General features: G+C 34.4%; 1 long non-coding RNA gene across 1 annotated transcript; it reads left to right on the top strand.

Annotated features, from left to right (window-relative positions):
* Positions 1 to 700: 700 nt before the first annotated feature.
* On the top strand, positions 701 to 3,031 carry LOC127846775 (uncharacterized). Its single transcript, XR_008033662.1, has 3 exons — positions 701 to 1,144; positions 1,392 to 1,836; positions 2,393 to 3,031. It is a non-coding gene; the product is annotated as an uncharacterized LOC127846775 (long non-coding RNA).
* The last annotated feature ends 6,754 nt before the right edge of the window (positions 3,032 to 9,785 follow it).

Consider the following 9,785-nt stretch of genomic DNA (forward strand, 5'->3'; position numbering starts at 1 on the left):
AGTGATTAAAGCTTGTAAAAAATTTAATAAAATTAATTCATTATACAAATACAAGAGAGCGAGTAAAACTGACATTACGTGTTCCTGGATAAAGCGTCCAAGATCCGCACCACCCAATACAACTGTGACGATGGCGCAAATGTTTCTACCAAAACTGTCTGTATACAACTACAGGAGCAAAAGAATTGCAAAATGATTAGAAACATGTCATATCATAGCTTTTATTCTGAAATAATAAAATTGTGTACATGTTTTAATTGGACCATACTAGACCTATTCATTAACTCATGGGCATAATTGTATTTACAATTATTTCTTAATGCAATGTACCTTTTTACTCGTTACTCAGGGCTCTAAAGAGAGCTGTCTTAGATGATCACATAACTTTTATTTATAAACAACTTGGGCAGCTGGGTCGCTTTACAGGTTCGCATAATTGGTCCCTGTTAGAATGTTTTGTTCCTGTTATCATGATTGGTTCATGTTATCAAGAATGTTTCCTGATAGCATTGTTGGTGGTTCCTGCTAGCATTTTTGGTTCCTGTTGCATTTTTGTTTCTGTAAGCATTTTGGTTCCTGTTAGCATGAGTGGTACTCCGTATGAGTGTTTCAAGTATGTGCTTTAAAGCGTTTTAATATATATAGCAATGATTTTCATATAAAAAATATGCTGTTCAAACAGTGAGATATTACTTATTAATCGCATTGGCAAATATGTAGTTGTGATAGTATGACTTATAAGTAATAATACCAAACATTCTTGGTACTTAAAAAATAATCAATAACACATGGTATTGTTTATTGTTCTAAAATTAAAAGCATTTTTAATAGTCTGTTGCTAAAATTTGACCTGTTGTGTTTTATGTTTACAGCTCTGAATTGGATTATGGAAGAGGAGCCACAGACACAGGATGTACATGTAACAGTGCTTCTTCTGGATGACTTGATGATCCAACCTGATTATCTGGGAGCTGACGACCCCGCACATGGCTGAGACGAAAGCTGCTGGTGTCGCACGAAAAGGTTAACCAAACAGTTGCAGTAACAATTGGCAAGAGAGAACATGCCTAATGGGCAGCTGTTCGCAAGTTGAGATTCGCCGCCTCTAACTTCGGGCATATCTTGTCAGCGTTTGACAGAAAAAGTAAGTGCTATTACATGTTGCTATAATTTTAATATATATGATGGTCGTGTCTTCATTTCATGTGAATTAATATAAATTTAAACTGGGTTGTCAATATTAACTCCTAATATATGTTTCTCGACATTAAACATAGACTTGCATTACTTTTTCTGTAATGATTGTATGCATTGCCGTAAATTATACTGTTTTTTATTTATAAATAAACATACAAGATAAATAAATGTATATGTATTATATGTATTTCAAGACTAGCAGTGTCTTTGAAAACAAACAACTGAGTACGTATAACCTGGAAAAACGTGCACCTATGCAGTTGGGAGCAACACATGAGCAGGTGTGTATAGCTGACTACTGCAAGGTGGGAGGAGTCACTGTACAGGCAAGTGGATAACGTATTTTTATAAGTTTGAATTGGTCTTTAGCTGTAATAGAATTTCACAATGTGTTTATTTTAATATCATATATTATGTTATATCATTTTAATACAAGCATTTGGCTGCACGAGTCTGATGTCTTGGGTGCAACACCAGATGGTTTTGTCGAAGGCGTGTTTAGGGGTGTAGTTCATCAACAACATGACCAGGCAACATGTAGTGCAGACATCACAGAAGTAAAAAACCATTACACCGCCAGAGACATGACTATTCTGGAGGCGTGTTAATCGATCAAAGATTTTTACCTCGATAAAACTAGTATGTCTACTGTTCAAGGTTGTAATGCACATTGATATTATACAGTATATACAATTAAAAAATAAGCATCATTTACCCATTTTGCATACAACGTGCAATTACATCCATTCATATTATTACAATCAGTGTAATGTAAAAAATGGCCTTGCTCTTACAATCTCTTGATGTATAAAACACTACTTCAGAGATTTCAATAGATTTGTGAAAACCAGTAGTCAAATGACCCCTTGGTTGACTTTTGCAGGGGTCAAATGAAACTTTCAGAGGTCGAGAATTTCTTTGTTCCTGGATAACTATTATATACTCTGCAAAATGTTGTTTGGCATATTATAAAGTGAAATACTATGCAAACAAGCATTGTATGATAAGAAATATATTTTGAAGTTAGCATCTCGGTAACAGTTATGTCAAAATAATGCAAGGCAGATTATTTGCAGGAGTCAAAATACCATCAATTTCAAACCAAAACCATCAAAAAGCATGATTGTGATTCAATTGAAATCCCTGCTACTAGGTGGCAATTGCCTTATTACACATGGATGCATATTCATTTCAGATCAATCTTCTGATGGACGGCTTTCCCTCAAGGTTGCAAACAACTTCTGGCATCAAATTCAAAGACATAACGTGATCTTGTTGTGTGGACAAATAAAGACTTGCAAGTGATCAGAATAGCAAAGGATCATGTGTGGTCTGTAAATCTGTAAAACAAAAAGGATTTATTTTTATTTTTCGAGCTTTTTACCATTACTAAACGAATAAAGGTTACATTAAATCTGAGATGATATTGGTATGAACCGATTATAGTTAAATTGTTCAATCTTATTACATGCACAATCTGTTATACACAGAATTCCGGACTTTTTTCCTATACGCTTTCAGATATTGAGTTGATGCTGATCACTTGCACGTCTTTATTTGTCTTTTTAAAGAAATATGTTAATACATGTACTACCGATAAGTTGAATATGTATATATCGTTTATATAATGAGATAAATACACCATTTTGTGACAGTACAGATATTCTTTAATTCTACATTTTCAGTAGAATGTGTATTTTTCTTATAAGTGTTCATTTGTTTATGTTGTTATTAATGCATGTGTTTCAACGGCAGCTTTATCATGGTCAACTGAGTTGCCATAATCAAGACATTTTAATTGTTTTTATTTGGTTCTTTGTTTTTTATGACTCTGATAAGGTGGAATATACCAGAAATACTTTCCGTCTGTTAGATGTTTATTGAATAAAAATACAGATCAACAACCAATTGTGCATGATTTGTTATTTATCCCGTCATTAGACGTGCATTGTCGAAATAAACTACTGTGGAATATATTTTCCTTTATTTCGGCAATGCTGAGATATAGCTGTCCGGCGCGGAGGAGGAGGATGGTCATAGTACTCGGAATAAACTATAAAGTAATAACTTTAGTAAAATCGAATAAGATTCAACAACACAAACTATTTGATACCATTGTTATATATTTTTAACACACACAGCAAAATTAACATTTTTTATTAATATTAAGTGCGCGTTCTCATGACGTCATTATTAACAAGGACTAGTTTTTTGTAAGACGTCACTTATCACGGTTCAGTAGGTCGCCATTGTTTAATTTGTGTATCCACTTTTCTCGTCAATGAGTGGTTGCAAATCAACACAATGCAATACTTAAAAAAATCATTTTATTGGAAATAAATTGTTCAGAAATTGATATTTAGATATATGAAATGTTGTTGTTGTTTTATTTCATATATTTTATTAAATAAGTCAGCAGCCAAACAAGTTGTCTTCTTAAGTTCTTAAATGTCAATTGTTCTTTAAATAATGAAAAAATAAATAATACACAATCAAGAAATTAAATAAAACTGCAGCAAAACAGATTTCAGCAAATTAAATAAATTTTGACAACAATTTCCAAACAAGAAACAAGGAATTTTGATGTGGTATTGGATGGTTTGTTTTCAAATGACAATATTCAAGATGTTGTGGAACTAAGTTTGGAAGAATTTGAGCAAAAATATGGTATTGATGCACTTCAATGTGATGTGAATTTAACTGAGACTACTGCTCCAGATTCAAATTGTGATGATCAAAATAACACAAATGCTACAGTTCAAAATGAAGCCAAAAATCTCACCCAGTCAATTCCAAATGAATTTAAAAACTTTGAGCTTTCTGATGTCAGACAGTACATCATCAAAGAAGAAAACAAAAACACAGCAAAAAAACTTTAAATGACACAAAAAAGTTCCAGACGTTTCTACTGACAAAGGGTGAGACCAGTGAAATGCATCAGTTGGATGTCGATGTCCTTGACGAGCATATTGCTACATTTATTCTATCCCCGCAACGCAAAGATGGCACAGAGTTTGAGCCAATAAGTATCCGGGTCATCATCAGTAGCCTGGACCGGAAGCTGAAAAGACACAAATACCTTTTTAGCATTATGAATGAGAAAGGGTCCCAATTTTCTCTGACAAGAGAAACCTACAATGCTAAAAAGAAAAACCTAAAAAAAGCAGGTAAAACTAACTTTTTTCAAAGTGGGTAATGCATGATTTTGTCAAATATTTATGAATTTATATAAAATGTGTAAAATACTTATTATACAGATATTTCAATATTAATTAAAATAAAAGTTAAGAAGAACGTGTGTCGAAAAATGCGAAATAAGCCAGATATTTATTCTGAAGTCGAAAATGTCTGTACAGTCGAATTCGCCAGTATGTTTATCGTGCATGTACGATGTGAATCTAAATTTAGTTTTACGGATCATTTTAATTTCCTGCAACGATATCTATTCATCCGACACAAGAACACTAACAGTTTAACTGCGATCGTAATAAAAAGAAGAATGCTTTGGTTATTGTGGAAAAATATGTACGAAATATCTTCGTTACAATCGGCTAGGGGCGTTAATTTGTCTTTGCTGCATTTTATGAAATTCGTCTTCAATGTATAGTTGTTCTTGCCCATTTTGTGTTATTGTAACATATTTTTAGCAATATATTACAATTTAACACACATCAAAATCGTGCATACCCACTTTAAATGAAAGCAAACACCCGTTTAAATTCATAACTCAATACTGTACTGCATTATTTAATGAAAACTATGACAGTTTGTGATTTATTGACGAAACAATAATATTTGTGTATACTGACTGCAGTATTTCTATAAGACAACAGTGGCTGATTTTCACAGTTTAGAGTAAGTTCCTTGCCTTTTTGGAAAAGTACCGGGTACCGATCAACTCTGGATTTTTTTGGAATTGCGTAAATTCAGTTAATTGGGATTTTTCGCGTGAATCTAGAAATAAGGACAAATACACAAATATTTTTTAGAATTATAATGCTATAAAAAATAATGGGGTTTTCTTTATACAAACCCCATTTGCTGTTATATAGGGAAAAGGCAACCGGCCATAAGAGGCAGAAGTACTTACCGACCATGAAATTGATATCATGTGACAGAAGGGTGTCCTTTGTCCTCACAGTCCAACAGCTCTTGTCCACACCATGTGGCTAAACAACTGCTTGCATTTCGGTTTGCGTGGCACGAAGGAACAATGCAGCCTTAGAAATAATCAATTTGACGCCTGAAATAACAGAATTTTAATAAATCTAATTAAAAACTGTGCTGTTTTACAGAAAATAAGTAATGGTAAGTTTCACAAAAAAATATTTATTTTCTGAAAAAACAGCAATAAAATGAAATATTGTATAAATATTACAGTACATTTCTGACAGGGTGACGGTAAATTTGTCAGCTTGAGGAAATACTATCAACCAAGGTAAAGCAGAGGTTGACAGTATTTTCCGAAAGTTGACAAATTTACTGTCACCCTTTCAAACATGTAATATTCATTTTATTATAAAGAAAAACTATTCAAACATGAACAATTTATATGAAGTAGAACTATGAACAATTTTAATATTAATATTTCATATTCATGAATTTGGTCGTCTGTTTATAACTTTTTTGCAAAAATGCGTACTGCACGAATGGGACAGTGTATTTTTTACCACATGATTGCTAAGGTAGCGGGCGATAGTATTTTTTGGACAGTAATTTTTGTCCCGCTGGGTCTGACAGTATTTCTATGTCACGATTTACTATGGGAGTTTAGCATTGTGAATAAAAGTAAGGTATAATAAAAAATATCATGTTTTGGAATAACTTGATATTTTCCAGATTTTTTTCTTAAATTGTCCTTATTTTTCGTTACTTACTACTATAGCAGCTACATTTTTTTTAAATAGCCTGCCCTATACTGTTACTTACCAGGGTAATATAAAGTAATAAGTAATAAATTACTGAAATATTTAGAAATTAGAATAATGTGTTTTCAAACAGATGGGGGACATTAAACTGAAAATATCTTCTGATGGGACCGAGTACTTGGAGCTCAATGAACGTCAAACTAAGACTAGAACTGGAGAAAACTTGAGCGATGTTAGAAGAGTCACCCCAAAAATGTTTGCCACCAATGACAATGACCCCAGAAACCCAGTTGCTTTGTACAAAATGTATGCACAGAAGCGCCCAGCCAATTTTTACGATGTGGATGACCCATTCTATCTAGCTCCAAACACAATGATGAAGCAGGAACCTCAAGAGTCTGAGTCTGATCGCAAAGAAAGCTAGCAATGGTCCATTCGTCAAAACATTGGGATGAATAAATTGAGCAAAATGCTCAGGATGATGGTAACTGAAGCCGGGCTACCAATTGAAAAACGCCCGACCAATCATTCTACTGGCAAGCACCTGGTTCAAAAACTTAGAGACCATAACATTCCGGCCACTGAAATTATGTCTGTCACTGGACAAAAAAATGTACAGTCAATATTAAATTACTCAAATGTAAGGCATTCGCAACAGAAAAAATGTTTCAATATACTTGCCTCCCATGGTCAAAATGCAGAACCACCCACAGGCACAGTACAGCTTCTAGCAGTCACTGTCCAGCTCATTAAAATCCCAGTTCTTCGGGGCAACGTTCAACATCCAGAATTTTCATGTACACAATAACTAATCCAGTATCGAAATATTACTTTTAACACACCGTTAATTCGACAAAAAGCATCGATTTGCTCTGCACACAAATTCGACTCACGTGTTCGGCTTACTGTGTAGACCATTTTTTTTAAATGCACATGACTTTTTACATCGCTATAAATATAATTTAGTTATAGTTATTTATTTGGTTGAGTTTTGGTAACATATGAAAGTGATTTGTTGTCTTGTAACTATAAATGCATTGTGTTTATCGTATTGTTTTTGTTTGAAATATTTTTGTACTGTTTTCTTACGCGGACCTCTTTACAACTAAGGTCGACAAACAATGTTTGCTTAAATTAACTTTGGGATTTTTTTGTAGTTTTATTGTCCTATTATATCTTTAAAGAAATAATTGACGACTAAGAAAATCGATGGGATAAATCGTCAAGGCTCGTGGTTCAGATTTTCTAAGCCTCGCAAAATAAACTTCGCTTTATTCGCACCGACCTTGTATTCTATATTTAAACAATACACACAAAAGTTCAGAAACATACAAGCATTCCATATAAAATCGGCATAAGCATATGCTAAAATTAGAAATACAAATTGCCAGCTAAAATGTAATAACTATTCCTTTGCACTGTCTTCAGAGAGTCTGACGAGGTTAGCTCCCTTCAACTACTTTGCTGGCTAGACTGTTAGCTTCTTCAGCATAGAGGATAAACTCTTAATGATGCATACAAGTATCAACTGAATCCATTCTTTTTACAAAAAGTTTGAGAAAACAGCATCATATACACGAAATATTGTTTGAAGGAATTTTACAGTAACACAAAGTAGGGATTCCAAGCCATTTTGAATGAAAGGGGTACATGGATTACTAAGTACTGCTTAAGTATGTTGATATTTGAGAGCATTTATTTGAATCAATTTCATATTTATCTGCTATTTCCTTAAACAATGGGGCATGAAGATTAACAAGACAACAATACAATTGAAAACATTTTGTCGCTAATTGTCTGTATTGTGCAGAAATATGATCTTAAATTATGTTTTATCCTTTCATTTGCCCTTTCTACATGAATTCGGCTTTCAATTTTATAGCAAAGTAAAGTTTCCTCTTTTGTAAAATGACCTTTACTAAGAACGAAAAGGAGGAATATTTAAAGAAACTACTGCATGAAGTTTATCAAAAATAGTGAAGCCCTTATCAGCCAAAGTCAAGTCACCTGGTTTAAGTTGCTATAAGCTTTCCGGTCAGAAAATGGCGGGTTAGACAATTTACCAGGGCATATAAAATTGTGGTTTTCTTGAGAAAGCGGAACGGAAATCCAAAGGAAAATGTTTCTATCGAAAGTGCTTAGCCTCGAGAAGGATTCCTCGAGATAACTTTTAACAAAGGTGAATTTTTGAAAGACTTTTTGAATTGTTGAATTTTGAAACACGGTCAATTTTACTTTCACGCTTGACTGAATTTACCTGTAAACAATCAGTCGTACAACAAGAAGACCAACAAGTAGGCCACCCCCATTTGCTCGATATTTCATCTATACTGTTCGACAAAATATAAGCGTCACCAATTGAAAATGTCGTCTACGCCTGAAGTGTCGTCTACGCCAGTAACATCTCGCGTGGTTACAGACAAAAAACGTGAGGCATCATCACCATTAGACGATGACGACTATAAGAAATCTCGCCTTTGCTCAAATGGGGGCGAAAGCGATTGCGTTGACATTGACACCAGCCTGGACTATGTCAAAGTAACACTAAGCGACGAACAACTAAGGAAACTGAGTATGTTGATGAAGGATTCGCTTGAAAATCAGCTTTCTTCCTTTGTGAGCAGTATTGTATCAGGGGTCGTAGATGGTCTAAAACTTAAGATAACAGCGCTTGAATCCGAAAATGCTGGACTTAAATCATCAGTTACCGGTCTTAAATCTAAGGTAGTCGATCTCGAAAAGAAAATAAGCGAAATTGAAGAGAAGAACGATTCATACGAACAATACTCCAGGCGCAACTGTTTGAGAATATCGGGTCTAACAGAAACTTCCGAGGAGTCAACGGATTCATTGGTGCTTGAAATCGCGAAAGCAGCTGGGGCCAACCTTACAATAGACGAAATAGACCGTTCCCATCGACTCGGCAAGCCTAAATCCAACCAAACCAAAGTGGGATCAGTGGGAGGCAACATCAGACCCCGCGACATCATTGTGAAATTTATTTCCTTTCGTGCGCGCCAGAAGCTATACAGTCTCCGAACAAAGCTTAAGCAGAGCGGCCACAAAAATGTTTTTGTAAACGAAGAACTTACTAAACAACGCAGTGAGCTGCTCTACCAGGCACGCATACTCGTAAAGGAGAAACGGATTGATAGCTCTTGGTCGTTTGATGGAATTATATTCATCAAAGATAAAACACAGAAGGTCCACAGAATAACAACCAGAGCAGATTTCTCTTCGTTCACTGAGAGTATTTAGCGAGCTCTACCTTTTATGTACACTATACCTATTCACGCATGGACTACGACATTCCACTACTAGTATCTTGGTTTATCGGATTACAACCCACCGTAACACATAAACCTCGTGTAAAACGCTAATAACCGAATTAATTTTCTAAACTAAGCCGACTTATTTTTATGCAATCGTTAGAGCATATCAAGTTTTAAAACTTTGCCGTGTTTTAGTATAAGTATTGGCCTTTTCTTTATGTAGATGACTACTTTAACTACATTAAAGGCATGCTGTTTTTACAAAAAATTCAACTTCGTATACATGCATTGACATTTACTCAACGAACGATCCACAAAATATAGTTTAGTGATCACCAAAAACTATCGATTATTCTTGTTGCTGTATTGTGTCAGATGACTGCCTTTTGTAGTTTACAGTTAAATGTACCACCTATTCATGCCTACCAAACAGTTCATACCTGTATAG

The sequence above is a fragment of the Dreissena polymorpha genome, chromosome 9 (genome assembly GCF_020536995.1).
Source record: "Dreissena polymorpha isolate Duluth1 chromosome 9, UMN_Dpol_1.0, whole genome shotgun sequence".
NCBI lineage: Eukaryota > Metazoa > Mollusca > Bivalvia > Myida > Dreissenidae > Dreissena > Dreissena polymorpha.